This window comes from Phyllobates terribilis, unplaced genomic scaffold (assembly GCF_046119375.1).
Source record: "Phyllobates terribilis strain yellow unplaced genomic scaffold, ASM4611937v1 Scaffold_3__8_contigs__length_932513732, whole genome shotgun sequence".
NCBI lineage: Eukaryota > Metazoa > Chordata > Amphibia > Anura > Dendrobatidae > Phyllobates > Phyllobates terribilis.
In genome coordinates, this window is record NW_027362763.1 from 856736617 (window position 1) to 856760649 (window position 24033).

The 24033-nt window shown below is 54.0% G+C and overlaps 54 non-coding genes across 54 annotated transcripts; all 54 read left to right on the top strand.

Annotated features, from left to right (window-relative positions):
• The first annotated feature begins 94 nt into the window (after positions 1-94).
• Positions 95-210, top strand: LOC141260867 (U5 spliceosomal RNA). Its single transcript, XR_012319585.1, has one exon. It is a non-coding gene; the product is annotated as a U5 spliceosomal RNA (small nuclear RNA).
• A 332-nt stretch (positions 211-542) lies between these two features.
• Positions 543-658, top strand: LOC141260868 (U5 spliceosomal RNA). Its single transcript, XR_012319586.1, has one exon. It is a non-coding gene; the product is annotated as a U5 spliceosomal RNA (small nuclear RNA).
• A 320-nt stretch (positions 659-978) lies between these two features.
• On the top strand, positions 979-1094 carry LOC141260012 (U5 spliceosomal RNA). The gene has a single exon (XR_012318775.1). It is a non-coding gene; the product is annotated as a U5 spliceosomal RNA (small nuclear RNA).
• Positions 1095-1426: 332 nt separating this feature from the next.
• On the top strand, positions 1427-1542 carry LOC141260870 (U5 spliceosomal RNA). Its single transcript, XR_012319588.1, has one exon. It is a non-coding gene; the product is annotated as a U5 spliceosomal RNA (small nuclear RNA).
• Positions 1543-1874: 332 nt separating this feature from the next.
• Positions 1875-1990, top strand: LOC141259703 (U5 spliceosomal RNA). The gene has a single exon (XR_012318473.1). It is a non-coding gene; the product is annotated as a U5 spliceosomal RNA (small nuclear RNA).
• A 332-nt stretch (positions 1991-2322) lies between these two features.
• LOC141260278 (U5 spliceosomal RNA) lies at positions 2323-2438 on the top strand. Its single transcript, XR_012319036.1, has one exon. It is a non-coding gene; the product is annotated as a U5 spliceosomal RNA (small nuclear RNA).
• A 332-nt stretch (positions 2439-2770) lies between these two features.
• Positions 2771-2886, top strand: LOC141260175 (U5 spliceosomal RNA). The gene has a single exon (XR_012318934.1). It is a non-coding gene; the product is annotated as a U5 spliceosomal RNA (small nuclear RNA).
• Positions 2887-3217: 331 nt separating this feature from the next.
• Positions 3218-3333, top strand: LOC141260871 (U5 spliceosomal RNA). The gene has a single exon (XR_012319589.1). It is a non-coding gene; the product is annotated as a U5 spliceosomal RNA (small nuclear RNA).
• A 332-nt stretch (positions 3334-3665) lies between these two features.
• Positions 3666-3781, top strand: LOC141260248 (U5 spliceosomal RNA). Its single transcript, XR_012319006.1, has one exon. It is a non-coding gene; the product is annotated as a U5 spliceosomal RNA (small nuclear RNA).
• Positions 3782-4113: 332 nt separating this feature from the next.
• Positions 4114-4229, top strand: LOC141260872 (U5 spliceosomal RNA). Its single transcript, XR_012319590.1, has one exon. It is a non-coding gene; the product is annotated as a U5 spliceosomal RNA (small nuclear RNA).
• A 332-nt stretch (positions 4230-4561) lies between these two features.
• On the top strand, positions 4562-4677 carry LOC141260149 (U5 spliceosomal RNA). Its single transcript, XR_012318908.1, has one exon. It is a non-coding gene; the product is annotated as a U5 spliceosomal RNA (small nuclear RNA).
• Positions 4678-5009: 332 nt separating this feature from the next.
• On the top strand, positions 5010-5125 carry LOC141260873 (U5 spliceosomal RNA). Its single transcript, XR_012319591.1, has one exon. It is a non-coding gene; the product is annotated as a U5 spliceosomal RNA (small nuclear RNA).
• A 332-nt stretch (positions 5126-5457) lies between these two features.
• On the top strand, positions 5458-5573 carry LOC141260311 (U5 spliceosomal RNA). Its single transcript, XR_012319068.1, has one exon. It is a non-coding gene; the product is annotated as a U5 spliceosomal RNA (small nuclear RNA).
• Positions 5574-5905: 332 nt separating this feature from the next.
• LOC141259761 (U5 spliceosomal RNA) lies at positions 5906-6021 on the top strand. The gene has a single exon (XR_012318531.1). It is a non-coding gene; the product is annotated as a U5 spliceosomal RNA (small nuclear RNA).
• Positions 6022-6353: 332 nt separating this feature from the next.
• LOC141260874 (U5 spliceosomal RNA) lies at positions 6354-6469 on the top strand. The gene has a single exon (XR_012319592.1). It is a non-coding gene; the product is annotated as a U5 spliceosomal RNA (small nuclear RNA).
• A 332-nt stretch (positions 6470-6801) lies between these two features.
• Positions 6802-6917, top strand: LOC141260158 (U5 spliceosomal RNA). Its single transcript, XR_012318917.1, has one exon. It is a non-coding gene; the product is annotated as a U5 spliceosomal RNA (small nuclear RNA).
• A 332-nt stretch (positions 6918-7249) lies between these two features.
• Positions 7250-7365, top strand: LOC141260522 (U5 spliceosomal RNA). Its single transcript, XR_012319270.1, has one exon. It is a non-coding gene; the product is annotated as a U5 spliceosomal RNA (small nuclear RNA).
• Positions 7366-7696: 331 nt separating this feature from the next.
• Positions 7697-7812, top strand: LOC141259718 (U5 spliceosomal RNA). The gene has a single exon (XR_012318488.1). It is a non-coding gene; the product is annotated as a U5 spliceosomal RNA (small nuclear RNA).
• Positions 7813-8144: 332 nt separating this feature from the next.
• Positions 8145-8260, top strand: LOC141260961 (U5 spliceosomal RNA). Its single transcript, XR_012319675.1, has one exon. It is a non-coding gene; the product is annotated as a U5 spliceosomal RNA (small nuclear RNA).
• Positions 8261-8592: 332 nt separating this feature from the next.
• On the top strand, positions 8593-8708 carry LOC141259809 (U5 spliceosomal RNA). Its single transcript, XR_012318577.1, has one exon. It is a non-coding gene; the product is annotated as a U5 spliceosomal RNA (small nuclear RNA).
• A 332-nt stretch (positions 8709-9040) lies between these two features.
• On the top strand, positions 9041-9156 carry LOC141260875 (U5 spliceosomal RNA). The gene has a single exon (XR_012319593.1). It is a non-coding gene; the product is annotated as a U5 spliceosomal RNA (small nuclear RNA).
• Positions 9157-9488: 332 nt separating this feature from the next.
• On the top strand, positions 9489-9604 carry LOC141260876 (U5 spliceosomal RNA). Its single transcript, XR_012319594.1, has one exon. It is a non-coding gene; the product is annotated as a U5 spliceosomal RNA (small nuclear RNA).
• Positions 9605-9936: 332 nt separating this feature from the next.
• Positions 9937-10052, top strand: LOC141259695 (U5 spliceosomal RNA). Its single transcript, XR_012318465.1, has one exon. It is a non-coding gene; the product is annotated as a U5 spliceosomal RNA (small nuclear RNA).
• A 332-nt stretch (positions 10053-10384) lies between these two features.
• Positions 10385-10500, top strand: LOC141259810 (U5 spliceosomal RNA). Its single transcript, XR_012318578.1, has one exon. It is a non-coding gene; the product is annotated as a U5 spliceosomal RNA (small nuclear RNA).
• Positions 10501-10832: 332 nt separating this feature from the next.
• LOC141260877 (U5 spliceosomal RNA) lies at positions 10833-10948 on the top strand. Its single transcript, XR_012319595.1, has one exon. It is a non-coding gene; the product is annotated as a U5 spliceosomal RNA (small nuclear RNA).
• A 332-nt stretch (positions 10949-11280) lies between these two features.
• On the top strand, positions 11281-11396 carry LOC141259734 (U5 spliceosomal RNA). The gene has a single exon (XR_012318504.1). It is a non-coding gene; the product is annotated as a U5 spliceosomal RNA (small nuclear RNA).
• Positions 11397-11727: 331 nt separating this feature from the next.
• LOC141260878 (U5 spliceosomal RNA) lies at positions 11728-11843 on the top strand. The gene has a single exon (XR_012319596.1). It is a non-coding gene; the product is annotated as a U5 spliceosomal RNA (small nuclear RNA).
• A 332-nt stretch (positions 11844-12175) lies between these two features.
• On the top strand, positions 12176-12291 carry LOC141260879 (U5 spliceosomal RNA). The gene has a single exon (XR_012319597.1). It is a non-coding gene; the product is annotated as a U5 spliceosomal RNA (small nuclear RNA).
• A 332-nt stretch (positions 12292-12623) lies between these two features.
• On the top strand, positions 12624-12739 carry LOC141260881 (U5 spliceosomal RNA). The gene has a single exon (XR_012319599.1). It is a non-coding gene; the product is annotated as a U5 spliceosomal RNA (small nuclear RNA).
• A 332-nt stretch (positions 12740-13071) lies between these two features.
• Positions 13072-13187, top strand: LOC141260995 (U5 spliceosomal RNA). The gene has a single exon (XR_012319708.1). It is a non-coding gene; the product is annotated as a U5 spliceosomal RNA (small nuclear RNA).
• Positions 13188-13518: 331 nt separating this feature from the next.
• On the top strand, positions 13519-13634 carry LOC141260271 (U5 spliceosomal RNA). The gene has a single exon (XR_012319029.1). It is a non-coding gene; the product is annotated as a U5 spliceosomal RNA (small nuclear RNA).
• A 332-nt stretch (positions 13635-13966) lies between these two features.
• Positions 13967-14082, top strand: LOC141259860 (U5 spliceosomal RNA). The gene has a single exon (XR_012318628.1). It is a non-coding gene; the product is annotated as a U5 spliceosomal RNA (small nuclear RNA).
• Positions 14083-14414: 332 nt separating this feature from the next.
• LOC141259867 (U5 spliceosomal RNA) lies at positions 14415-14530 on the top strand. Its single transcript, XR_012318635.1, has one exon. It is a non-coding gene; the product is annotated as a U5 spliceosomal RNA (small nuclear RNA).
• Positions 14531-14862: 332 nt separating this feature from the next.
• Positions 14863-14978, top strand: LOC141260115 (U5 spliceosomal RNA). Its single transcript, XR_012318875.1, has one exon. It is a non-coding gene; the product is annotated as a U5 spliceosomal RNA (small nuclear RNA).
• Positions 14979-15310: 332 nt separating this feature from the next.
• LOC141260309 (U5 spliceosomal RNA) lies at positions 15311-15426 on the top strand. Its single transcript, XR_012319066.1, has one exon. It is a non-coding gene; the product is annotated as a U5 spliceosomal RNA (small nuclear RNA).
• Positions 15427-15758: 332 nt separating this feature from the next.
• On the top strand, positions 15759-15874 carry LOC141261064 (U5 spliceosomal RNA). Its single transcript, XR_012319774.1, has one exon. It is a non-coding gene; the product is annotated as a U5 spliceosomal RNA (small nuclear RNA).
• A 332-nt stretch (positions 15875-16206) lies between these two features.
• On the top strand, positions 16207-16322 carry LOC141260882 (U5 spliceosomal RNA). The gene has a single exon (XR_012319600.1). It is a non-coding gene; the product is annotated as a U5 spliceosomal RNA (small nuclear RNA).
• Positions 16323-16654: 332 nt separating this feature from the next.
• LOC141260313 (U5 spliceosomal RNA) lies at positions 16655-16770 on the top strand. The gene has a single exon (XR_012319070.1). It is a non-coding gene; the product is annotated as a U5 spliceosomal RNA (small nuclear RNA).
• Positions 16771-17102: 332 nt separating this feature from the next.
• LOC141259903 (U5 spliceosomal RNA) lies at positions 17103-17218 on the top strand. The gene has a single exon (XR_012318670.1). It is a non-coding gene; the product is annotated as a U5 spliceosomal RNA (small nuclear RNA).
• A 332-nt stretch (positions 17219-17550) lies between these two features.
• On the top strand, positions 17551-17666 carry LOC141260073 (U5 spliceosomal RNA). Its single transcript, XR_012318834.1, has one exon. It is a non-coding gene; the product is annotated as a U5 spliceosomal RNA (small nuclear RNA).
• A 332-nt stretch (positions 17667-17998) lies between these two features.
• Positions 17999-18114, top strand: LOC141259766 (U5 spliceosomal RNA). The gene has a single exon (XR_012318535.1). It is a non-coding gene; the product is annotated as a U5 spliceosomal RNA (small nuclear RNA).
• Positions 18115-18446: 332 nt separating this feature from the next.
• On the top strand, positions 18447-18562 carry LOC141261007 (U5 spliceosomal RNA). Its single transcript, XR_012319719.1, has one exon. It is a non-coding gene; the product is annotated as a U5 spliceosomal RNA (small nuclear RNA).
• Positions 18563-18894: 332 nt separating this feature from the next.
• Positions 18895-19010, top strand: LOC141260883 (U5 spliceosomal RNA). The gene has a single exon (XR_012319601.1). It is a non-coding gene; the product is annotated as a U5 spliceosomal RNA (small nuclear RNA).
• Positions 19011-19342: 332 nt separating this feature from the next.
• LOC141260884 (U5 spliceosomal RNA) lies at positions 19343-19458 on the top strand. The gene has a single exon (XR_012319602.1). It is a non-coding gene; the product is annotated as a U5 spliceosomal RNA (small nuclear RNA).
• A 332-nt stretch (positions 19459-19790) lies between these two features.
• LOC141260885 (U5 spliceosomal RNA) lies at positions 19791-19906 on the top strand. Its single transcript, XR_012319603.1, has one exon. It is a non-coding gene; the product is annotated as a U5 spliceosomal RNA (small nuclear RNA).
• A 332-nt stretch (positions 19907-20238) lies between these two features.
• LOC141260886 (U5 spliceosomal RNA) lies at positions 20239-20354 on the top strand. Its single transcript, XR_012319604.1, has one exon. It is a non-coding gene; the product is annotated as a U5 spliceosomal RNA (small nuclear RNA).
• A 321-nt stretch (positions 20355-20675) lies between these two features.
• LOC141260887 (U5 spliceosomal RNA) lies at positions 20676-20791 on the top strand. Its single transcript, XR_012319605.1, has one exon. It is a non-coding gene; the product is annotated as a U5 spliceosomal RNA (small nuclear RNA).
• Positions 20792-21123: 332 nt separating this feature from the next.
• LOC141259776 (U5 spliceosomal RNA) lies at positions 21124-21238 on the top strand. Its single transcript, XR_012318544.1, has one exon. It is a non-coding gene; the product is annotated as a U5 spliceosomal RNA (small nuclear RNA).
• A 332-nt stretch (positions 21239-21570) lies between these two features.
• Positions 21571-21686, top strand: LOC141260565 (U5 spliceosomal RNA). The gene has a single exon (XR_012319310.1). It is a non-coding gene; the product is annotated as a U5 spliceosomal RNA (small nuclear RNA).
• A 332-nt stretch (positions 21687-22018) lies between these two features.
• On the top strand, positions 22019-22134 carry LOC141259784 (U5 spliceosomal RNA). The gene has a single exon (XR_012318552.1). It is a non-coding gene; the product is annotated as a U5 spliceosomal RNA (small nuclear RNA).
• Positions 22135-22466: 332 nt separating this feature from the next.
• On the top strand, positions 22467-22582 carry LOC141260355 (U5 spliceosomal RNA). Its single transcript, XR_012319112.1, has one exon. It is a non-coding gene; the product is annotated as a U5 spliceosomal RNA (small nuclear RNA).
• A 332-nt stretch (positions 22583-22914) lies between these two features.
• LOC141260888 (U5 spliceosomal RNA) lies at positions 22915-23030 on the top strand. Its single transcript, XR_012319606.1, has one exon. It is a non-coding gene; the product is annotated as a U5 spliceosomal RNA (small nuclear RNA).
• A 332-nt stretch (positions 23031-23362) lies between these two features.
• LOC141260890 (U5 spliceosomal RNA) lies at positions 23363-23478 on the top strand. The gene has a single exon (XR_012319607.1). It is a non-coding gene; the product is annotated as a U5 spliceosomal RNA (small nuclear RNA).
• A 332-nt stretch (positions 23479-23810) lies between these two features.
• On the top strand, positions 23811-23926 carry LOC141261019 (U5 spliceosomal RNA). Its single transcript, XR_012319730.1, has one exon. It is a non-coding gene; the product is annotated as a U5 spliceosomal RNA (small nuclear RNA).
• Positions 23927-24033: the final 107 nt, after the last annotated feature.

Consider the following 24033-nt stretch of genomic DNA (forward strand, 5'->3'; position numbering starts at 1 on the left):
ATCCCCAAAGGCCGCAGCCTCTTCTAGGTGGTCTCCCTGGGCCAAGGGAGGGCTGCGGCCATGGCGGTAGGTCGGGAGGAGGCCCTTGCCCAGTATACTCTGGCTTCTCTTCAGAACGTAAAAATCTTTCGCCTTTTACTAAAGATTTCCGTGGAGAGGAGCAAAACTGAGTTTTGTGGCAATTTTTGCATGCTCCAGCTTGCTGGGGCTTCCTTCATTTGGTTGAACAACAGAATGAGTGGGGGGTGGGCTTTCAGTGGGAGACTGAATCCTGTGGTTGGTTGGGAGGTGGCCCTCATTTGAATATTGTGGCCATGGACGGCCCCCTTCTGGGGAGCTGGAAGTGTAAGTGACGCTCTGGCAGCAGGATGGACCAGAACATGGAGCAGCCTATGGAAGATGATGGGCTGTCGCCCGGCTGGCTGTGTGTTGCCCTTTTTGTTTTTCCATCCCCAAAGGCCGCAGACTCTTCTAGATGGTCTCCCTGGGCCAAGGGAGGGCTGCGGCCATGGCGGTAGGTCGGGAGGAGGCGCTTGCCCAGTATACTCTGGCTTCTCTTCAGAACGTAAAAATCTTTCGCCTTTTACTAAAGATTTCCGTGGAGAGGAGCAAAACTGAGTTTTGTGGCAATTTTTGCATGCTCCAGCTTGCTGGGGCTTCCTTCATTTGGTTGAACAACAGAATGAGTGGGGGGTGGGCTTTCAGTGGGAGACTGAATCTTGTGGTTGGTTGGGAGGTGGCCCTCATTTGAATATTGTGGCCATGGACGGCCCCCTTCTGGGGAGCTGGAAGTGTAAGTGACTCTCTGGCAGCAGGATGGAGCAGCCTATGGAAGATGATGGGCTGTCGCCCGGCTGGCTGTGTGTTGCCCTTTTTGTTTTTCCATCCCCAAAGGCCGCAGCCTCTTCTAGGTGGTCTCCCTGGGCCAAGGGAGGGTTGCGGCCATGGCGGTAGGTCGGGAGGAGGCCCTTGCCCAGTATACTCTGGCTTCTCTTCAGAACGTAAAAATCTTTCGCCTTTTACTAAAGATTTCCGTGGATAGGAGCAAAACTGAGTTTTGTGGCAATTTTTGCATGCTCCAGCTTGCTGGGGCTTCCTTCATTTGGTTGAACAACAGAATGAGTGGGGGGTGGGCTTTCAGTGGGAGACTGAATCCTGTGGTTGGTTGGGAGGTGGCCCTCATTTGAATATTGTGGCCATGGACGGCCCCCTTCTGGGGAGCTGGAAGTGTAAGTGACGCTCTGGCAGCAGGATGGACCAGAACATGGAGCAGCCTATGGAAGATGATGGGCTGTCGCCCGGCTGGCTGTGTGTTGCCCTTTTTGTTTTTCCATCCCCAAAGGCCGCAGCCTCTTCTAGGTGGTCTCCCTGGGCTAAGGGAGGGCTGCGGCCATAGCGGTAGGTCGGGAGGAGGCCCTTGCCCAGTATACTCTGGCTTCTCTTCAGAACGTAAAAATCTTTCGCCTTTTACTAAAGATTTCCGTGGAGAGGAGCAAAACTGAGTTTTGTGGCAATTTTTGCATGCTCCAGCTTGCTGGGGCTTCCTTCATTTGGTTGAACAACAGAATGAGTGGGGGGTGGGCTTTCAGTGGGAGACTGAATCCTGTGGTTGGTTGGGAGGTGGCCCTCACTTGAATATTGTGGCCATGGACGGCCCCCTTCTGGGGAGCTGGAAGTGTAAGTGACGCTCTGGCAGCAGGATGGACCAGAACATGGAGCAGCCTATGGAAGATGATGGGCTGTCGCCCGGCTGGCTGTGTGTTGCCCTTTTTGTTTTTCCATCCCCAAAGGCCGCAGCCTCTTCTAGGTGGTCTCCCTGGGCCAAGGGAGGGCTGCGGCCATGGCGGTAGGTCGGGAGGAGGCCCTTGCCCAGTATACTCTGGTTTCTCTTCAGAACGTAAAAATCTTTCGCCTTTTACTAAAGATTTCCGTGGAGAGGAGCAAAACTGAGTTTTGTGGCAATTTTTGCATGCTCCAGCTTGCTGGGGCTTCCTTCATTTGGTTGAACAACAGAATGAGTGGGGGGTGGGCTTTCAGTGGGAGACTGAATCCTGTGGTTGGTTGGGAGGTGCCCCTCATTTGAATATTGTGGCCATGGATGGCCCCCTTCTGGGGAGCTGGAAGTGTAAGTGACGCTCTGGCAGCAGGATGGACCAGAACATGGAGCAGCCTATGGAAGATGATGGGCTGTCGCCCGGCTGGCTGTGTGTTGCCCTTTTTGTTTTTCCATCCCCAAAGGCCGCAGCCTCTTCTAGGTGGTCTCCCTGGGCCAAGGGAGGGCTGCGGCCATGGCGGTAGGTCGGGAGGAGGCCCTTGCCCAGTATACTCTGGCTTCTCTTCAGAACGTAAAAATCTTTCGCCTTTTTCTAAAGATTTCCGTGGAGAGGAGCAAAACTGAGTTTTGTGGCAGTTTTTGCATGCTCCAGCTTGCTGGGGCTTCCTTCATTTGGTTGAACAACAGAATGAGTGGGGGGTGGGCTTTCAGTGGGAGACTGAATCCTGTGGTTGGTTGGGAGGTGGCCCTCATTTGAATATTGTGGCCATGGACAGCCTCCTTCTGGGGAGCTGGAAGTGTAAGTGATGCTCTGGCAGCAGAATGGACCAGAACATGGAGCAGCCTATGGAAGATGATGGGCTGTCGCCCGGCTGGCTGTGTGTTGCCCTTTTTGTTTTTCCATCCCCAAAGGCCGCAGCCTCTTCTAGGTGGTCTCCCTGGGCCAAGGGAGGGCTGCGGCCATGGCGGTAGGTCGGGAGGAGGCCCTTGCCCAGTATACTCTGGTTTCTCTTCAGAACGTAAAAATCTTTCGCCTTTTACTAAAGATTTCCGTGGAGAGGAGCAAAACTGAGTTTTGTGGCAATTTTTGCATGCTCCAGCTTGCTTGGGCTTCCTTCATTTGGTTGAACAACAGAATGAGTGCGGGTGGGCTTTCAGTGGGAGACTGAATCCTGTGGTTGGTTGGGAGGTGGCCTTCATTTGAATATTGTGGCCATGGACGGCCACCTTCTGGGGAGCTGGAAGTGTAAGTGACGCTCTGGCAGCAGGATGGACCAGAACATGGAGCAGCCTATGGAAGATGATGGGCTGTCGCCCGGCTGGCTGTGTGTTGCCCTTTTTGTTTTTCCATCCCCAAAGGTCGCAGCCTCTTCTAGGTGGTCTCCCTGGGCCAAGGGAGGGCTGCGGCCGTGGTGGTAGGTCGGGAGGAGGCCCTTGCCCAGTATACTCTGGCTTCTCTTCAGAACGTAAAAATCTTTCGCCTTTTACTAAAGATTTCCGTGGAGAGGAGCAAAACTGAGTTTTGTGGCAATTTTTGCATGCTCCAGCTTGCTGGGGCTTCCTTCATTTGGTTGAACAACAGAATGAGTGGGGGGTGGGCTTTCAGTGGGAGACTGAATCCTGTGGTTGGTTGGGAGGTGGCCCTCATTTGAATATTGTGGCCATGGACGGCCCCCTTCTGGGGAGCTGGAAGTGTAAGTGACGCTCTGGCAGCAGGATGGACCAGAACATGGAGCAGCCTATGGAAGATGATGGGCTGTCGCCCGGCTGGCTGTGTGTTGCCCTTTTTGTTTTTCCATCCCCAAAGGCCGCAGCCTCTTCTAGGTGGTCTCCCTGGGCCAAGGGAGGGCTGCGGCCATGGCGGTAGGTTGGGAGGAGGCCCTTGCCCAGTATACTCTGGCTTCTTTTCAGAACGTAAAAATCTTTCGCCTTTTACTAAAGATTTCCGTGGAGAGGAGCAAAACTGAGTTTTGTGGCAATTGTTGCATGCCTCAGCTTGCTGGGGCTTCCTTCATTTGGTTGAACAACAGAATGAGTGGGGGGTGGGCTTTCAGTGGGAGACTGAATCCTGTGGTTGGTTGGGAGGTGGCCCTCATTTGAATATTGTGGCCATGGACGGCCCCCTTCTGGGGAGCTGGAAGTGTAAGTGACGCTCTGGCAGCAGGATGGACCAGAACATGGAGCAGCCTATGGAAGATGATGGGCTGTCGCCCGGCTGGCTGTGTGTTGCCCTTTTTGTTTTTCCATCCCCAAAGGCCGCAGCCTCTTCTAGGTGGGCTCCCTGGGCCAAGGGACGGCTGCGGCCATGGCGGTAGGTCGGGAGGAGGCCCTTGCCCAGTATACTCTGGCTTCTCTTCAGAACGTAAAAATCTTTCGCCTTTTACTAAAGATTTCCGTGGAGAGGAGCAAAACTGAGTTTTGTGGCAATTTTTGCATGCTCCAGCTTGCTGGGGCTTCCTTCATTTGGTTAAACAACAGAATGAGTGGGGGGTGGGCTTTCAGTGGGAGACTGAATCCTGTGGTTGGTTGGGAGGTGGCCCTCATTTGAATATTGTGGCCATGGACGGCCCCCTTCTGGGGAGCTGGAAGTGTAAGTGACGCTCTGGCAGCAGGATGGACCAGAACATGGAGCAGCCTATGGAAGATGATGGGCTGTCGTCCGGCTGGCTGTGTGTTGCCCTTTTTGTTTTTCCATCCCCAAAGGCTGCAGCCTCTTCTAGGTGGTCTCCCTGGGCCAAGGGAGGGCTGCGGCCATGGCGGTAGGTCGGGAGGAGGCCCTTGCCCAGTATATTCTGGCTTCTCTTCAGAACGTAAAAATTTTTCGCCTTTTACTAAAGATTTCCGTGGAGAGGAGCAAAACTGAGTTTTGTGGCAATTTTTGCATGCTCCAGCTTGCTGGGGCTTCCTTCATTTGGTTGAACAACAGAATGAGGGGGGGGTGGGCTTTCAGTGGGAGACTGAATCCTGTGGTTGGTTGGGAGGTGGCCCTCATTTGAATATTGTGGCCATGGACGGCCCTCTTCTGGGGAGCTGGAAGTGTAAGTGACGCTCTGGCAGCAGGATGGACCAGAACATGGAGCAGCCTATGGAAGATGATGGGCTGTCGCCCGGCTGGCTGTGTGTTGCCCTTTTTGTTTTTCCATCCCCAAAGGCCGCAGCCTCTTCTAGGTGGTCTCCCTGGGCCAAGGGAGGGCTGCGGCCATGGCGGTAGGTCGGGAGGAGGCCCTTGCCCAGTATACTCTGGCTTCTCTTCAGAACGTAAAAATCTTTCGCCTTTTACTAAAGATTTCCGTGGAGAGGAGCAAAACTGAGTTTTGTGGCAATTTTTGCATGCTCCAGCTTGCTGGGGCTTCCTTCATTTGGTTGAACGACAGAATGAGTGGGGGGTGGGCTTTCAGTGGGAGACTGAATCCTGTGGTTGGTTGGGAGGTGGCCCTCATTTGAATATTGTGGCCATGGACGGCCCCCTTCTGGGTTGCTGGAAGTGTAAGTGACGCTCTGGCAGCAGGATGGACCAGAACATGGAGCAGCCTATGGAAGATGATGGGCTGTCGCCCGGCTGGCTGTGTGTTGCCCTTTTTGTTTTTCCATCCCCAAAGGCCGCAGCCTCTTCTAGGTGGTCTCCCTGGGCCAAGGGAGGGCTGCGGCCATGGCGGTAGGTCGGGAGGAGGCCCTTGCCCAGTATACTCTGGCTTCTCTTCAGAACGTAAAAATCTTTCGCATTTTACTAAAGATTTCCGTGGAGAGGAGCAAAACTGAGTTTTGTGGCAATTTTTGCATGCTCCAGCTTGCTGGGGTTTCCTTCATTTGGTTGAACAACAGAATGAGTGGGGGGTGGGCTTTCAGTGGGAGACTGAATCCTGTGGTTGGTTGGGAGGTGGCCCTCATTTGAATATTGTGGCCATGGACGGCCCCCTTCTGGGGAGCTGGAAGTGTAAGTGATGCTCTGGCAGCAGGATGGACCAGAACATGGAGCAGCCTATGGAAGATGATGGGCTGTCGCCCGACTGGCTGTGTGTTGCCCTTTTTGTTTTTCCATCCCCAAAGGCCGCAGCCTCTTCTAGGTGGTCTCCCTGGGCCAAGGGAGGGCTGCGGCCATGGCGGTAGGTCGGGAGGAGGCCCTTGCCCAGTATACTCTGGCTTCTCTTCAGAACGTAAAAATTTTTCGCCTTTTACTAAAGATTTCCGTGGAGAGGAGCAAAACTGAGTTTTGTGGCAATTTTTGCATGCTCCAGCTTGCTGGGGCTTCCTTCATTTGGTTGAACAACAGAATGAGTGGGGGGTGGGCTTTCAGTGGGAGACTGAATCCTGTGGTTGGTTGGGAGGTGGCCCTCATTTGAATATTGTGGCCATGGACGGCCCCCTTCTGGGGAGCTGGAAGTGTAAGTGACGCTCTGGCAGCAGGATGGACCAGAACATGGAGCAGCCTATGGAAGATGATGGGCTGTCGCCCGGCTGGCTGTGTGTTGCCCTTTTTGTTTTTCCATCCCCAAAGGCCGCAGCCTCTTCTAGGTGGTCTCCCTGGGCCAAGGGAGGGCTGCGGCCATGGCGGTAGGTCGGGACGAGGCCCTTGCCCAGTATACTCTGGCTTCTCTTCAGAACGTAAAAATCTTTCGCCTTTTACTAAAGATTTCCGTGGAGAGGAGCAAAACTGAGTTTTGTGGCAATTTTTGCATGCTCCAGCTTGCTGGGGCTTCCTTCATTTGGTTGAACAACAGAATGAGTGGGGGGTGGGCTTTCAGTGGGAGACTGAATCCTGTGGTTGGTTGGGAGGTGGCCCTCATTTGAATATTGTGGCCATGGACGGCCCCCTTCTGGGGAGCTGGAAGTGTATGTGACGCTCTGGCAGCAGGATGGACCAGAACATGGAGCAGCCTATGGAAGATGATGGGCTGTCGCCCTGCTGGCTGTGTGTTGCCCTTTTTGTTTTTCCATCCCCAAAGGCTGCAGCCTCTTCTAGGTGGTCTCCCTGGGCCAAGGGAGGGCTGCGGCCGTGGCGGTAGGTCGGGAGGAGGCCCTTGCCCAGTATACTCTGGCTTCTTTTCAGAACGTTAAAATCTTTCGCCTTTTACTAAAGATTTCCGTGGAGAGGAGCAAAACTGAGTTTTGTGGCAATTTTTGCATGCTCCAGCTTGCTGGGGCTTCCTTCATTTGGTTGAACAACAGAATGAGTGGGGAGTGGGCTTTCAGTGGGAGACTGAATCCTGTGGTTGGTTGGGAGGTGGCCCTCATTTGAATATTGTGGCCATGGACGGCCCCCTTCTGGGGAGCTGGAAGTGTAAGTGACGCTCTGGCAGCAGGATGGACCAGAACATGGAGCAGCCTATGGAAGATGATGGGCTGTCGCCCGGCTGGCTGTGTGTTGCCCTTTTTGTTGTTCCATCCCCAAAGGCCGCAGCCTCTTCTAGGTGGTCTCCCTGGGCCAAGGGAGGGCTGCGGCCATGGCGGTAGGTTGGGAGCAGGCCCTTGCCCAGTATACTCTGGCTTCTTTTCAGAACGTAAAAATCTTTCGCCCTTTACTAAAGATTTCCGTGGAGAGGAGCAAAACTGAGTTTTGTGGCAATTGTTGCATGCCTCAGCTGGCTGGGGCTTCCTTCATTTGGTTGAACAACAGAATGAGTGGGGGGTGGGCTTTCAGTGGGAGACTGAATCTTGGGTTGGTTGGGAGGTGGCCCTCATTTGAATATTGTGGCCATGGACGGCCCCCTTCTGGGGAGCTGGAAGTGTAAGTGACGCTCTGGCAGCAGGATGAACCAGAACATGGAGCAGCCTATGGAAGATGATGGGCTGTCGCCCGGCTGGCTGTGTGTTGCCCTTTTTGTTTTTCCATCCCCAAAGGCCGCAGCCTCTTCTAGGTGGTCTCCCTGGGCCAAGGGAGGGCTGCGGCCATGGCGGTAGGTCGGGAGGAGGCCCTTGCCCAGTATACTCTGGCTTCTCTTCAGAACGTAAAAATCTTTCGCCTTTTACTAAAGATTTCCGTGGAGAGGAGCAAAACTGAGTTTTGTGGCAATTTTTGCATGTTCCAGCTTGCTGGGGCTTCCTTCATTTGGTTGAACAACAGAATGAGTGGGGGGTGGGCTTTCAGTGGGAGACTGAATCCTGTGGTTGGTTGGGAGGTGGCCCTCATTTGAATATTGTGGCCATGGACGGCCCCCTTCTGGGGAGCTGGAAGTGTAAGTGACGCTCTGGCAGTAGGATGAACCAGAACATGGAGCAGCCTATGGAAGATGATGGGCTGTCGCCCGGCTGGCTGTGTGTTGCCCTTTTTGTTTTTCCATCCCCAAAGGCCGCAGCCTCTTCTAGGTGGTCTCCCTGGGCCAAGGGAGGGCTGCGGCCATGGCGGTAGGTCGGGAGGAGGCCCTTGCCCAGTATACTCTGGCTTCTCTTCAGAACGTAAAAATCTTTCGCCTTTTACTAAAGATTTCCGTGGAGAGGAGCAAAACTGAGTTTTGTGGCAATTTTTGCATGCTCCAGCTTGTTGGGGCTTCCTTCATTTGGTTGAACAACAGAATGAGTGGGGAGTGGGCTTTCAGTGGGAGACTGAATCCTGTGGTTGGTTGGGAGGTGGCCCTCATTTGAATATTGTGGCCATGGACGGCCCCCTTCTGGGGAGCTGGAAGTGTAAGTGACGCTCTGGCAGCAGGATGGACCAGAACATGGAGCAGCCTATGGAAGATGATGGGCTGTCGCCCGGCTGGCTGTGTGTTGCCCTTTTTGTTTTTCCATCCCCAAAGGCCGCAGCCTCTTCTAGGTGGTCTCCCTGGGCCAAGGGAGGGCTGCGGCCATGGCGGTAGGTCGGGAGGAGGCCCTTGCCCAGTATACTCTGGCTTCTCTTCAGAATGTAAAAATCTTTCGCCTTTTACTAAAGATTTCCGTGGAGAGGAGCAAAACTGAGTTTTGTGGCAATTTTTGCATGCTCCAGCTTGCTGGGGCTTCCTTCATTTGGTTGAACAACAGAATGAGTGGGGGGTGGGCTTTCAGTGGGAGACTGAATCCTGTGGTTGGTTGGGAGGTGGCCCTCATTTGAATATTGTGGCCATGGATGGCCCCCTTCTGGGGAGCTGGAAGTGTAAGTGACGCTCTGGCAGCAGGATGGACCAGAACATGGAGCAGCCTATGGAAGATGATGGGCTGTCGCCCGGCTGGCTGTGTGTTGCCCTTTTTGTTTTTCCATCCCCAAAGGCCGCAGCCTCTTCTAGGTGGTCTCCCTGGGCCAAGGGAGGGCTGCGGCCATGGCGGTAGGTCGGGAGGAGGCCCTTGCCCAGTATACTCTGGCTTCTCTTCAGAACGTAAAAATCTTTCGCCTTTTACTAAAGATTTCCGTGGAGAGGAGCAAAACTGAGTTTTGTGGCAATTTTTGCATGCTCCAGCTTGCTGGGGCTTCCTTCATTTGGTTGAACAACAGAATGAGTGGGTTGTGGGCTTTCAGTGGGAGACTGAATCCTGTGGTTGGTTGGGAGGTGGCCCTCATTTGAATATTGTGGCCATGGACGGCCCCCTTCTGGGGAGCTGGAAGTGTAAGTGATGCTCTGGCAGCAGGATGGACCAGAACATGGAGCAGCCTATGGAAGATGATGGGCTGTCGCCCGGCTGGCTGTGTGTTGCCCTTTTTGTTTTTCCATCCCCAAAGGCCGCAGCCTCTTCTAGGTGGTCTCCCTGGGCCAAGGGAGGGCTGCGGCCATGGCGGTAGGTCGGGAGGAGGCCCTTGCCCAGTATACTCTGGCTTCTCTTCAGAACGTAAAAATCTTTCGCCTTTTACTAAAGATTTCCGTGGAGAGGAGCAAAACTGAGTTTTGTGGCAATTTTTGCATGCTCCAGCTTGCTGGGGCTTCCTTCATTTGGTTGAACAACAGAATGAGTGGGGGGTGGGCTTTCAGTGGGAGACTGAATCCTGTGGTTGGTTGGGAGGTGGCCCTCATTTGAATATTGTGGCCATGGACGGCCCCCTTCTGGGGAGCTGGAAGTGTAAGTGACGCTCTGGCAGCAAGATGGACCAGAACATGGAGCAGCCTATGGAAGATGATGGGCTGTCGCCCGGCTGGCTGTGTGTTGCCCTTTTTGTTTTTCCATCCCCAAAGGCCGCAGCCTCTTCTAGGTGGTCTCCCTGGGCGAAGGGAGGGCTGCGGCCATGGCGGTAGGTCGGGAGGAGGCCCTTGCCCAGTATACTCCGGCTTCTCTTCAGAACGTAAAAATCTTTCGCCTTTTACTAAAGATTTCCGTGGAGAGGAGCAAAACTGAGTTTTGTGGCAATTTTTGCATGCTCCAGCTTGCTGGGGCTTCCTTCATTTGGTTGAAAAACAGAATGAGTGGGGGGTGGGCTTTCAGTGGGAGACTGAATCCTGTGGTTGGTTGGGAGGTGGCCCTCATTTGAATATTGTGGCCATGGACGGCCCCCTTCTGGGGAGCTGGAAGTGTAAGTGACGCTCTGGCAGCAGGATGGACCATAACATGGAGCAGCCTATGGAAGATGATGGGCTGTCGCCCGGCTGGCTGTGTGTTGCCCTTTTTGTTTTTCCATCCCCAAAGGCCGCAGCCTCTTCTAGGTGGTCTCCCTGGGCCAAGGGAGGGCTGCGGCCATGGCGGTAGGTCGGGAGGAGGCCCTTGCCCAGTATACTCTGGCTTCTCTTCAGAATGTAAAAATCTTTCGCCTTTTACTAAAGATTTCCGTGGAGAGGAGCAAAACTGAGTTTTGTGGCAATTTTTGCATGCTCCAGCTTGCTGGGGCTTCCTTCATTTGGTTGAACAACAGAATGAGTGGGGGGTGGGCTTTCAGTGGGAGACTGAATCCTGTGGTTGGTTGGGAGGTGGCCCTCATTTGAATATTGTGGTCATGGACGGCCCCCTTCTGGGGAGCTTTAAGTGTAAGTGACGCTCTGGCAGCAGGATGGACCAGAACATGGAGCAGCCTATGGAAGATGATGGGCTGTCGCCCGGCTGGCTGTGTGTTGCCCTTTTTGTTTTTCCATCCCCAAAGGCCGCAGCCTCTTCTAGGTGGGCTCCCTGGGCCAAGGGAGGGCTGCGGCCATGGCGGTAGGTCGGGAGGAGGCCCTTGCCCAGTATACTCTGGCTTCTCTTCAGAACGTAAAAATCTTTCGCCTTTTACTAAAGATTTCCGTGGAGAGGAGCAAAACTGAGTTTTGTGGCAATTTTTGCATGCTCCAGCTTGCTGGGGCTTCCTTCATTTGGTTGAACAACAGAATGAGTGGGGGGTGGGCTTTCAGTGGGAGACTGAATCCTGTGGTTGGTTGGGAGGTGGCCCTCATTTGAATATTGTGGCCATGGACGGCCCCCTTCTGGGGAGCTGGAAGTGTAAGTGACGCTCTGGCAGCAGGATGGACCAGAACATGGAGCAGCCTATGGAAGATGATGGGCTGTCGCCCGGCTGGCTGTGTGTTGCCCTTTTTGTTTTTCCATCCCCAAAGGCCGCAGCCTCTTCTAGGTGGTCTCCCTGGGCCAAGGGAGGGCTGCGGCCATGGCGGTAGGTCGGGAGGAGGCCCTTGCCCAGTATACTCTGGCTTCTCTTCAGAACGTAAAAATCTTTCGCCTTTTACTAAAGATTTCCGTGGAGAGGAGCAAAACTGAGTTTTGTGGCAATTTTTGCATGCTCCAGCTTGCTGGGGTTCCTTCATTTGGTTGAACAACAGAATGAGTGGGGGGTGGGCTTTCAGTGGGAGACTGAATCCTGTGGTTGGTTGGGAGGTGGCCCTCATTTGAATATTGTGGCCATGGACGGCCCCCTTCTGGGGAGCTGGAAGTGTAAGTGACGGTCTGGCAGCAGGATGGACCAGAACATGGAGCAGCCTATGGAAGATGATGGGCTGTCGCCCGGCTGGCTGTGTGTTGCCCTTTTTGTTTTTCCATCCCCAAAGGCCGCAGCCTCTTCTAGGTGGTCTCCCTGGGCCAAGGGAGGGCTGCGGCCATGGCGGTAGGTCGGGAGGAGGCCCTTGCCCAGTATACTCTGGCTTCTCTTCAGAACGTAAAAATCTTTCGCCTTTTACTAAAGATTTCCGTGGAGAGGAGCAAAACTGAGTTTTGTGGCAATTTTTGCATGCTCCAGCTTGCTGGGGCTTCCTTCATTTGGTTGAACAACAGAATGAGTGGGGGGTGGGCTTTCAGTGGGAGACTGAATCCTGTGGTTGGTTGGGAGGTGGCCCTCATTTGAATATTGTGGCCATGGATGGCCCCCTTCTGGGAAGCTGGAAGTGTAAGTGACGCTCTGGCAGCAGGATGGACCAGAACATGGAGCAGCCTATGGAAGATGATGGGCTGTCGCCCGGCTGGCTGTGTGTTGCCCTTTTTGTTTTTCCATCCCCAAAGGCCGCAGCCTCTTCTAGGTGGTCTCCCTGGGCCAAGGGAGGGCTGCGGCCATGGCGGTAGGTCGGGAGGAGGCCCTTGCCCAGTATACTCTGGCTTCTCTTCAGAACGTAAAAATCTTTCGCCTTTTACTAAAGATTTCCGTGGAGAGGAGCAAAACTGAGTTTTGTGGCAATTTTTGCATGCTCCAGCTTGCTGGGGCTTCCTTCATTTGGTTGAACAACAGAATGAGTGGGGGGTGGGCTTTCAGTGGGAGACTGAATCCTGTGGTTGGTTGGGAGGTGGCCCTCATTTGAATATTGTGGCCATGGACGGCCCCCTTCTGGGGAGCTGGAAGTGTAAGTGTCGTTCTGGCAGCAGGATGGACCAGAACATGGAGCAGCCTATGGAAGATGATGGGCTGTCGCCCGGCTGGCTGTGTGTTGCCCTTTTTGTTTTTCCATCCCCAAAGGCCGCAGCCTCTTCTAGGTGGTCTCCCTGGGCCAAGGGAGGGCTGCGGCCATGGCGGTAGGTCGGGAGGAGGCCCTTGCCCAGTATACTCTGGCTTCTCTTCAGAACGTAAAAATCTTTCGCCTTTTACTAAAGATTTCCGTGGAGAGGAGCAAAACTGAGTTTTGTGGCAATTTTTGCATGCTCCAGCTTGCTGGGGCTTCCTTCATTTGGTTGAACAACAGAATGAGTGGGGGGTGGGCTTTCAGTGGGAGACTGAATCCTGTGGTTGGTTGGGAGGTGGCCCTCATTTGAATATTGTGGCCATGGACGGCCCCCTTCTGGGGAGCTGGAAGTGTAAGTGACGCTCTGGCAGCAGGATGGACCAGAACATGGAGCAGCCTATGGAAGATGATGGGCTGTCGCCCGGCTGGCTGTGTGTTGCCCTTTTTGTTTTTCCATCCCCAAAGGCCGCATCCTCTTCTAGGTGGTCTCCCTGGGCCAAGGGAGGGCTGCGGCCATGGCGGTAGGTCGGAAGGAGGCCCTTGCCCAGTATACTCTGGCTTCTCTTCAGAACGTAAAAATCTTTCGCCTTTTACTAAAGATTTCCGTGGAGAGGAGCAAAATTGAGTTTTGTGGCAATTTTTGCATGCTCCAGCTTGCTGGGGCTTCCTTCATTTGGTTGAACAACAAATGAGTGGGGGGTGGGCTTTCAGTGGGAGACTGAATCCTGTGGTTGGTTGGGAGGTGGTCCTCATTTGAATATTGTGGCCATGGACGGCCCCCTTCTGGGGAGCTGGAAGTGTAAGTGACGCTCTGGCAGCAGGATGGACCAGAACATGGAGCAGCCTATGGAAGATGATGGGCTGTCGCCCGGCTGGCTGTGTGTTGCCCTTTTTGTTTTTCCATCCCCAAAGGCCGCAGCCTCTTCTAGGTGGTCTCCCTGGGCCAAGGGAGGGCTGCGGCCATGGCGGTAGGTCGGGAGGAGGCCCTTGCCCAGTATACTCAGGCTTCTCTTCAGAACATAAAAATCTTTCGCCTTTTACTAAAGATTTCCGTGGAGAGGAGCAAAACTGAGTTTTGTGGCAATTTTTACATGCTCCAGCTTGCTGGGGCTTTCTTCATTTGGTTGAACAACAGAATGAGTGGGGGGTGGGCTTTCAGTGGGAGACTGAATCCTGTGGTTGGTTGGGAGGTGGCCCTCATTTGAATATTGTGGCCATGGACGGCCCCCTTCTGGGGAGCTGGAAGTGTAAGTGACGCTCTGGCAGCAGGATGGACCAGAACATGGAGCAGCCTATGGAAGATGATGGGCTGTCGCCCGGCTGGCTGTGTGTTGCCCTTTTTGTTTTCCCATCCCCAAAGGCCGCAGCCTCTTCTAGGTGGTCTCCCTGGGCCAAGGGAGGGCTGCGGCCATGGCGGTAGGTCGGGAGGAGGCCCTTGCCCAGTATACTCTAGCTTCTCTTCAGAACGTAAAAATCTTTCGCCTTTTACTAAAGATTTCCGTGGAGAGGAGCAAAACTGAGTTTTGTGGCAATTTTTGCATGCTCCAGCTTGCTGGGGCTTCCTTCATTTGGTTGAACAACAGAATGAGTGGGGGGTGGGCTTTCAGTGGGAGACTGAATCCTGTGGTTGGTTGGGAGGTGGCCCTCATTTGAATATTGTGGCCATGGACGGCCCCCTTCTGGGGAGCTGGAAGTTAAAGTGACGCTCTGGCAGCAGGATGGACCAGAACATGGAGCAGCCTATGGAAGATGATGGGCTGTCGCCCGGCTGGCTGTGTGTTGCCCTTTTTGTTTTTCCATCCCCAAAGGCCGCAGCCTCTTGTAGGTGGTCTCCCTGGGCCAAGGGAGGGCTGCGGCCATGGCGGTAGGTCGGGAGGAGGCCCTTGCCCAGTATATTCTGGCTTCTCTTCAGAACGTAAAAATCTTTCGCCTTTTACTAAAGATTTCCGTGGAGAGGAGCAAAACTGAGTTTTGTGGCAATTTTTGCATGCTCCAGCTTGCTGGGGCTTCCTTCATTTGGTTGAACAGCAGAATGAGTGGGGGGTGGGCTTTCAGTTGGAGACTGAATCCTGTGGTTGGTTGGGAGGTGGCCCTCATTTGAATATTGTGGCCATGGACGGCCCCCTTCTGGGGAGCTGGAAGTGTAAGTGACGCTCTGGCAGCAGGATGGACCAGAACATGGAGCAGCCTATGGAAGATGATGGGCTGTCGCCCGGCTGGCTGTGTGTTGCCCTTTTTGTTTTTCCATCCCCAAAGGCCGCAGCCTCTTCTAGGTGGTCTCCCTGGGCCAAGGGAGGGCTGCGGCCATGGCGGTAGGTCGGGAGGAGGCCCTTGCCCAGTATACTCTGGCTTCTCTTCAGAACGTAAAAATCTTTCGCCTTTTACTAAAGATTTCCGTGGAGAGGAGGAAAACTGAGTTTTGTGGCAATTTTTGCATGCTCCAGCTTGCTGGGGCTTCCTTCATTTGGTTGAACAACAGAATGAGTAGGGGGTGGGCTTTCAGTGGGAGACTGAATCCTGTGGTTGGTTGGGAGGTGGCCCTCATTTGAATATTGTGGCCATGGACGGCCCCCTTCTGGGGAGCTGGAAGTGTAAGTGACGCTCTGGCAGCAGGATGGACCAGAACATGGAGCAGCCTATGGAAGATGATGGGCTGTCGCCCGGCTGGCTGTGTGTTGCCCTTTTTGTTTTTCCATCCCCAAAGGCTGCAGCCTCTTCTAGGTGGTCTCCCTGGGCCAAGGGAGGGCTGCGGCCATGGCGGTAGGTCGGGAGGAGGTCCTTGCCCAGTATACTCTGGCTTCTCTTCAGAACGTAAAATTTTTTCGCCTTTTACTAAAGATTTCCGTGGAGAGGAGCAAAACTGAGTTTTGTGGCAATTTTTGCATGCTCCAGCTTGCTGGGGCTTCCTTCATTTGGTTGAACAACAGAATGAGTGGGGGGTGGGCTTTCAGTGGGAGACTGAATCCTGTGGTTGGTTGGGAGGTGGCCCTCATTTGAATATTGTGGCCATGGACGGCCCCCTTCTGGGGAGCTGGAAGTGTAAGTGACGCTCTGGCAGCAGGATGAACCAGAACATGGAGCAGCCTATGGAAGATGATGGGCTGTCGCCTGGCTGGCTGTGTGTTGCCCTTTTTGTTTTTCCATCCCCAAAGGTCGCAGCCTCTTCTAGGTGGTCTCCCTGGGCCAAGGGAGGGCTGCGGCCATGGCGGTAGGTCGGGAGGAGGCCCTTGCCCAGTATACTCTGGCTTCTCTTCAGAACGTAAAAATCTTTCGCCTTTTACTAAAGATTTCCGTGGAGAGGAGCAAAACTGAGTTTTGTGGCAATTTTTGCATGCTCCAGCTTTCTGGGGCTTCCTTCCTTTGGTTGAACAACAGAATGAGTGGGGGGTGGGTTTTCAGTGGGAGACTGAATCCTGTGGTTGGTTGGGAGGTGGCCCTCATTTGAATATTGTGGCCATGGACGGCCCCCTTCTGGGGAGCTGGAAGTGTAAGTGACGCTCTGGCAGCAGGATGGACCAGAACATGGAGCAGCCTATGGAAGATGATGGGCTGTCGCCCGGCTGGCTGTGTGTTGCCCTTTTTGTTTTTTCATCCCCAAAGGCCGCAGCCTCTTCTAGGTGGTCTCCCTGGGCCAAGGGAGGGCTGCGGCCATGGCGGTAGGTCGGGAGGAGGCCCTTGCCCAGTATACTCTGGCTTCTCTTCAGAACGTAAAAATCTTTCGCCTTTTACTAAAGATTTCCGTGGAGAGGAGCAAAACTGAGTTTTGTGGCAATTTTTGCATGCTCCAGCTTGCTGGGGCTTCCTTCATTTGGTTGAACAACAGAATGAGTGGGGGGTGGGCTTTCAGTGGGAGACTGAATCCTGTGGTTGGTTGGGAGGTGGCCCTCATTTGAATATTGTGGCCATGGACGGCTCCCTTCTGGGGAGCTGGAAGTTTAAGTGACGCTCTGGCAGCAGGATGGACCAGAACATGGAGCAGCCTATGGAAGATGATGGGCTGTCGCCCGGCTGGCTGTGTGTTGCCCTTTTTGTTTTTCCATCCCCAAAAGCCGCAGCCTCTTCTAGGTGGTCTCCCTGGGCCAAGGGAGGGCTGCGGCCATGGCGGTAGGTCGGGAGGAGGCCCTTGCCCAGTATACTCTGGCTTCTCTTCAGAACGTAAAAATCTTTCGCATTTTACTAAAGATTTCCGTGGAGAGGAGCAAAACTGAGTTTTGTGGCAATTTTTGCATGCTCCAGCTTGCTGGGGTTTCCTTCATTTGGTTGAACAACAGAATGAGTGGGGGGTGGGCTTTCAGTGGGAGACTGAATCCTGTGGTTGGTTGGGAGGTGGCCCTCATTTGAATATTGTGGCCATGGACGGCCCCCTTCTGGGGAGCTGGAAGTGTAAGTGACGCTCTGGCAGCAGGATGGACCAGAACATGGAGCAGCCTATGGAAGATGATGGGCTGTCGCCCGGCTGGCTGTGTGTTGCCCTTTTTGTTTTTCCATCCCCAAAGGCCGCAGCCTCTTCTAGGTGGTCTCCCTGGGCCAAGGGAGGGCTGCGGCCGTGGCGGTAGGTCGGGAGGAGGCCCTTGCCCAGTATACTCTGGCTTCTCTTCAGAACGTTAAAATCTTTCGCCTTTTACTAAAGATTTCCGTGGAGAGGAGCAAAACTGAGTTTTGTGGCAATTTTTGCATGCTCCAGCTTGCTGGGGCTTCCTTCATTTGGTTGAACAACAGAATGAGTGGGGGGTGGGCTTTCAGTGGGAGACTGAATCCTGTGGTTGGTTGGGAGGTGGCCCTCATTTGAATATTGTGGCCATGGACGGCCCCCTTCTGGGGAGTTGGAAGTGTAAGTGACGCTCTGGCAGCAGGATGGACCAGAACATGGAGCAGCCTATGGAAGATGATGGGCTGTCGCCCGGCTGGCTGTGTGTTGCCCTTTTTGTTTTTCCATCCCCAAAGGCCGCAGCCTCTTCTAGGTGGTCTCCCTGGGCCAAGGGAGGGCTGCGGCCATGGCGGTAGGTCGGGAGGAGGCCCTTGCCCAGTATACTCTGGCTTCTTTTCAGAATGTAAAAATCTTTCGCCTTTTACTAAAGATTTCCGTGGAGAGGAGCAAAACTGAGTTTTGTGGCAATTTTTGCATGCCTCAGCTTGCTGGGGCTTCCTTCATTTGGTTGAACAACAGAATGAGTGGGGGGTGGGCTTTCAGTGGGAGACTGAATCCTGTGGTTGGTTGGGAGGTGGCCCTCATTTGAATATTGTGGCCATGGACGGCCCCCTTCTGGGGAGCTGGAAGTGTAAGTGACGCTCTGGCAGCAGGATGGACCAGAACATGGAGCAGCCTATGGAAGATGATGGGCTGTCGCCCGGCTGGCTGTGTGTTGCCCTTTTTGTTTTTCCATCCCCAAAGGCCGCAGCCTCTTCTAGGTGGGCTCCCTGGGCCAAGGGAGGGCTGCGGCCATGGCGGTAGGTCGGGAGGAGGCCCTTGCCCAGTATACTCTGGCTTCTCTTCAGAACGTAAAAATCTTTCGCCTTTTACTAAAGATTTCCGTGGAGAGGAGCAAAACTGAGTTTTGTGGCAATTTTTACATGCTCCAGCTTGCTGGGGCTTCCTTCATTTGGTTAAACAACAGAATGAGTGGGGGGTGGGCTTTCAGTGGGAGACTGAATCCTGTGGTTGGTTGGGAGGTGGCCCTCATTTGAATATTGTGGCCATGGACGGCCCCCTTCTGGGGAGCTGGAAGTGTAAGTGACGCTCTGGCAGCAGGATGGACCAGAACATGGAGCAGCCTATGGAAGATGATGGGCTGTCGCCCGGCTGGCTGTGTGTTGCCCTTTTTGTTTTTCCATCCCCAAAGGCCGCAGCCTCTTCTAGTTGGTCTCCCTGGGCCAAGGGAGGGCTGCGGCCATGGCGGTAGGTCGGGAGGAGGCCCTTGCCCAGTATACTCTGGCTTCTCTTCAGAACGTAAAAATCTTTCGCCTTTTACTAAAGATTTCCGTGGAGAGGAGCAAAATTGAGTTTTGTGGCAATTTTTGCATGCTCCAGCTTGCTGGGGCTTCCTTCATTTGGTTGAACAACAGAATGAGTGGGGGGTGGGCTTTCAGTGGGAGACTGAATCCTGTGGTTGGTTGGGAGGTGGCCCTCATTTGAATATTGTGGCCATGGACGGCCCCCTTCTGGGGAGCTGGAAGTGTAAGTGACTCTCTGGCAGCAGGATGGACCAGAACATGGAGCAGCCTATGGAAGATGATGGGCTGTCGCCCGGCTGGCTGTGTGTTGCCCTTTTTGTTTTTCCATCCCCAAAGGCCGCAGCCTCTTCTAGGTGGTCTCCCTGGGCCAAGGGAGGGCTGCGGCCATGGCGGTAGGTCGGGAGGAGGCCCTTGCCCAGTATACTCTGGCTTCTCTTCAGAACGTAAAAATCTTTCGCCTTTTACTAAAGATTTCCGTGGAGAGGAGCAAAACTGAGTTTTGTGGCAATTTTTGCATGCTCCAGCTTGCTGGGGCTTCCTTCATTTGGTTGAACAACAGAATGAGTGGGGGGTGGGCTTTCAGTGGGAGACTGAATCCTGTGGTTGGTTGGGAGGTGGCCCTCATTTGAATATTGTGGCCATGGACGGCCCCCTTCTGGGGAGCTGGAAGTGTAAGTGACGCTCTGGCAGCAGGATGGACCAGAACATGGAGCAGCCTATGGAAGATGATGGGCTGTCGCCCGGCTGGCTGTGTGTTGCCCTTTTTGTTTTTCCATCCCCAAAGGCCGCAGCCTCTTCTAGGTGGTCTCCCTGGGCCAAGGGAGGGCTGCGGCCATGGCGGTAGGTCGGGAGGAGGCCCTTGCCCAGTATACTCTGGCTTCTCTTCAGAACGTAAAAATCTTTCGCCTTTTACTAAAGATTTCCGTGGAGAGGAGCAAAACTGAGTTTTGTGGCAATTTTTGCATGCTCCAGCTTGCTGGGGCTTCCTTCATTTGGTTGAACAACAGAATGAGTGGGGGGTGGGCTTTCAGTGGGAGACTGAATCCTGTGGTTGGTTGGGAGGTGGCCCTCATTTGAATATTGTGGCCATGGACAGCCCCCTTCTGGGGAGCTGGAAGTGTAAGTGACGCTCTGGCAGCAGGATGGACCAGAACATGGAGCAGCCTATGGAAGATGATGGGCTGTCGCCCGGCTGGCTGTGTGTTGCCCTTTTTGTTTTTCCATCCCCAAAGGCCGCAGCCTCTTCTAGGTGGTCTCCCTGGGCCAAGGGAGGGCTGCGGCCATGGCGGTAGGTCGGGAGGAGGCCCTTGCCCAGTATACTCTGGCTTCTCTTCAGAACGTAAAAATCTTTCGCCTTTTACTAAAGATTTCCGTGGAGAGGAGCAAAACTGAGTTTTGTGGCAATTTTTGCATGCTCCAGCTTGCTGGGGCTTACTTCATTTGGTTGAACAACAGAATGAGTGGGGGGTGGGCTTTCAGTGGGAGATTGAATCCTGTGGTTGGTTGGGAGGTGGCCCTCATTTGAATATTGTGGCCATGGACGGCCCCCTTCTGGGGAGCTGGAAGTGTAAGTGACGCTCTGGCAGCAGGATGGACCAGAACATGGAGCAGCCTATGGAAGATGATGGGCTGTCGCCCGGCTGGCTGTGTGTTGCCCTTTTTGTTTTTCCATCCCCAAAGGCCGCAGCCTCTTCTAGGTGGGCTACCTGGGCCAAGGGAGGGCTGCGGCCATGGCGGTAGGTCGGGAGGAGGCCCTTGCCCAGTATACTCTGGCTTCTCTTCAGAACGTAAAAATCTTTCGCCTTTTACTAAAGATTTCCGTGGAGAGGAGCAAAACTGAGTTTTGTGGCAATTTTTGCATGCTCCAGCTTGCTGGGGCTTCCTTCATTTGGTTGAACAACAGAATGAGTGGGGGGTGGGCTTTCAGTGGGAGACTGAATCCTGTGGTTGGTTGGGAGGTGGCCCTCATTTGAATATTGTGGCCATGGACGGCCCCCTTCTGGGGAGCTGGAAGTGTAAGTGACGCTCTGGCAGCAGGATGGACCAGAACATGGAGCAGCCTATGGAAGATGATCGGCTGGCTGTGTGTTGCCCTTTTTGTTTTTCCATCCCCAAAGGCCGCAGCCTCTTCTAGGTGGGCTCCCTGGGCCAAGGGAGGGCTGCGGCCATGGCGGTAGGTCGGGAGGAGGCCCTTGCCCAGTATACTCTGGCTTCTCTTCAGAACGTAAAAATCTTTCGCCTTTTACTAAAGATTTCCGTGGAGAGGAGCAAAACTGAGTTTTGTGGCAATTTTTGCATGCTCCAGCTTGCTGGGGCTTCCTTCATTTGGTTGAACAACAGAATGAGTGGGGGGTGGGCTTTCAGTGGGAGACTGAATCCTGTGGTTGGTTGGGAGGTGGCCCTCATTTGAATATTGTGGCCATGGACGGCCCCCTTCTGGGGAGCTGGAAGTGTAAGTGACGCTCTGGCAGCACGATGGACCAGAACATGGAGCAGCCTATGGAAGATGATGGGCTGTCGCCCGGCTGGCTGTGTGTTGCCCTTTTTGTTTTTCCATCCCCAAAGGCCGCAGCCTCTTCTAGGTGGGCTCCCTGGGCCAAGGGAGGGCTGCGGCCATGGCGGTAGGTCGGGAGGAGGCCCTTGCCCAGTATACTCGGCTTCTCTTCAGAACGTAAAAATCTTTTGCCTTTTACTAAAGATTTCCGTGGAGAGGAGCAAAACTGAGTTTTGTGGCAATTTTTGCATGCTCCAGCTTGCTGGGGCTTCCTTCATTTGGTTGAACAACAGAATGAGTGGGGGGTGGGCTTTCAGTGGGAGACTGAATCCTGTGGTTGGTTGGGAGGTGGCCCTCATTTGAATATTGTGGCCATGGACAGCCCCCTTCTGGGGAGCTGGAAGTGTAAGTGACGCTCTGGCAGCAGGATGGACCAGAACATGGAGCAGCCTATGGAAGATGATGGGCTGTCGCCCGGCTGGCTGTGTGTTGCCCTTTTTGTTTTTCCATCCCCAAAGGCCGCAGCCTCTTCTAGGTGGTCTCCCTGGGCCAAGGGAGGGCTGCGGCCATGGCGGTAGGTCGGGAGGAGGCCCTTACCCAGTATACTCTGGCTTGTCTTCAGAATGTAAAAATTTTTTGCCTTTTACTAAAGATTTCCATGGAGAGGAGCAAAACTGAGTTTTGTGGCAATTTTTGCATGCTCCAGCTTGCTGGGGCTTCCTTCATTTGGTTGAACAACAGAATGAGTGGGGGGTGGGCTTTCAGTGGGAGACTGAATCCTGTGGTTGGTTGGGAGGTGGCCCTCATTTGAATATTGTGGCCATGGACGGCCCCTTTCTGGGGAGCTGGAAGTGTAAGTGACGCTCTGGCAGCAGGATGGACCAGAACATGGAGCAGCCTATGGAAGATGATGGGCTGTCGCCCGGCTGGCTGTGTGTTGCCCTTTTTGTTTTTCCATCCCCAAAGGCCGCAGCCTCTTCTAGTTGGTCTCCCTGGGCCAAGGGAGGGCTGCGGCCATGGCGGTAGGTCGGGAGGAGGCCCTTGCCCAGTATACTCTGGCTTCTCTTCAGAACGTAAAAATTTTTCGCCTTTTACTAAAGATTTCCGTGGAGAGGAGCAAAACTGAGTATTGTGGCAATTTTTGCATGCTCCAGCTTGCTGGGGCTTCCTTCATTTGGTTGAACAACAGAATGAGTGGGGGGTGGGCTTTCAGTGGGAGACTGAATCCTGTGGTTGGTTGGGAGGTGGCCCTCATTTGAATATTGTGGCCATGGACGGCCCCCTTCTGGGGAGCTGGAAGTGTAAGTGACGCTCTGGCAGCAGGATGGACCAGAACATGGAGCAGCCTATGGAAGATGATGGGCTGTCGCCCGGCTGGCTGTGTGTTGCCCTTTTTGTTTTTCCATCCCCAAAGGCCGCAGCCTCTTCTAGGTGGTCTCCCTGGGCCAAGGGAGGGCTGCGGCCATGGCGGTAGGTCGGAAGGAGGCCCTTGCCCAGTATACTCTGGCTTTTCTTCAGAACGTAAAAATTTTTCGCCTTTTACTAAAGATTTCCGTGGAGAGGAGCAAAACTGAGTTTTGTGGCAATTTTTGCATGGTCCAGCTTGCTGGGGCTTCCTTCATTTGGTTGAACAGCAGAATGAGTGGGGGGTGGGCTTTCAGTGGGAGACTGAATCCTGTGGTTGGTTGGGAGGTGGCCCTCATTTGAATATTGTGGCCATGGACGGCCCCCTTCTGGGGAGCTGGAAGTGTAAGTGACGCTCTGGCAGCAGGATGGACCAGAACATGGAGCAGCCTATGGAAGATGATGGGCTGTCGCCCGGCTGGCTGTGTGTTGCCCTTTTTGTTTTTCCATCCCCAAAGGCCGCAGCCTCTTCTAGGTGGTCTCCCTGAGCCAAGGGAGGGCTGCGGCCATGGCGGTAGGTCGGGAGGAGGCCCTTGCCCAGTATACTCTGGCTTCTCTTCAGAACGTAAAAATCTTTCGCCTTTTACTAAAGATTTCCGTGGAGAGGAGCAAAACTGAGTTTTGTGGCAATTTTTGCATGCTCCAGCTTGCTGGGGCTTCCTTCATTTGGTTGAACAACAGAATGAGTGGGGGGTGGGCTTTCAGTGGGAGACTGAATCCTGTGGTTGGTTGGGAGGTGGCCCTCATTTGAATATTGTGGCCATGGACGGCCCCCTTCTGGGGAGCTGGAAGTGTAAGTGACGCTTTGGCAGCAGGATGGACCAGAACATGGAGGAGCCTATGGAAGATGATGGGCTGTCGCCCGGCTGGCTGTGTGTTGCCCTTTTTGTTTTTCCATCCCCAAAGGCCGCAGCCTCTTCTAGGTGGTCTCCCTGGGCCAAGGGAGGGCTGCGGCCATGGCGGTAGGTCGGGAGGAGGCCCTTGCCCAGTATACTCTGGCTTCTCTTCAGAACGTAAAAATCTTTCGCCTTTTACTAAAGATTTCCGTGGAGAGGAGCAAAACTGAGTTTTGTGGCAATTTTTGCATGCTCCAGCTTGCTGGGGCTTCCTTCATTTGGTTGAACAACAGAATGAGTGGGGGGTGGGCTTTCAGTGGGAGACTGAATCCTGTGGTTGGTTGGGAGGTGGCCCTCATTTGAATATTGTGGCCATGGACGGCCCCCTTCTGGGGAGCTGGAAGTGTAAGTGACGCTCTGGCAGCAGGATGGACCAGAACATGGAGCAGCCTATGGAAGATGATGGGCTGTCGCCCGGCTGGCTGTGTGTTGCCCTTTTTGTTTTTCCATCCCCAAAGGCCGCATCCTCTTCTAGGTGGTCTCCCTGGGCCAAGGGAGGGCTGCGGCCATGGCGGTAGGTCGGGAGGAGGCCCTTGCCCAGTATACTCTGGCTTCTCTTCAGAACGTAAAAATCTTTCGCCTTTTACTAAAGATTTCCGTGGAGAGGAGCAAAATTGAGTTTTGTGGCAATTTTTGCATGCTCCAGCTTGCTGGGGCTTCCTTCATTTGGTTGAACAACAAATGAGTGGGGGGTGGGCTTTCAGTGGGAGACTGAATCCTGTGGTTGGTTGGGAGGTGGTCCTCATTTGAATATTGTGGCCATGG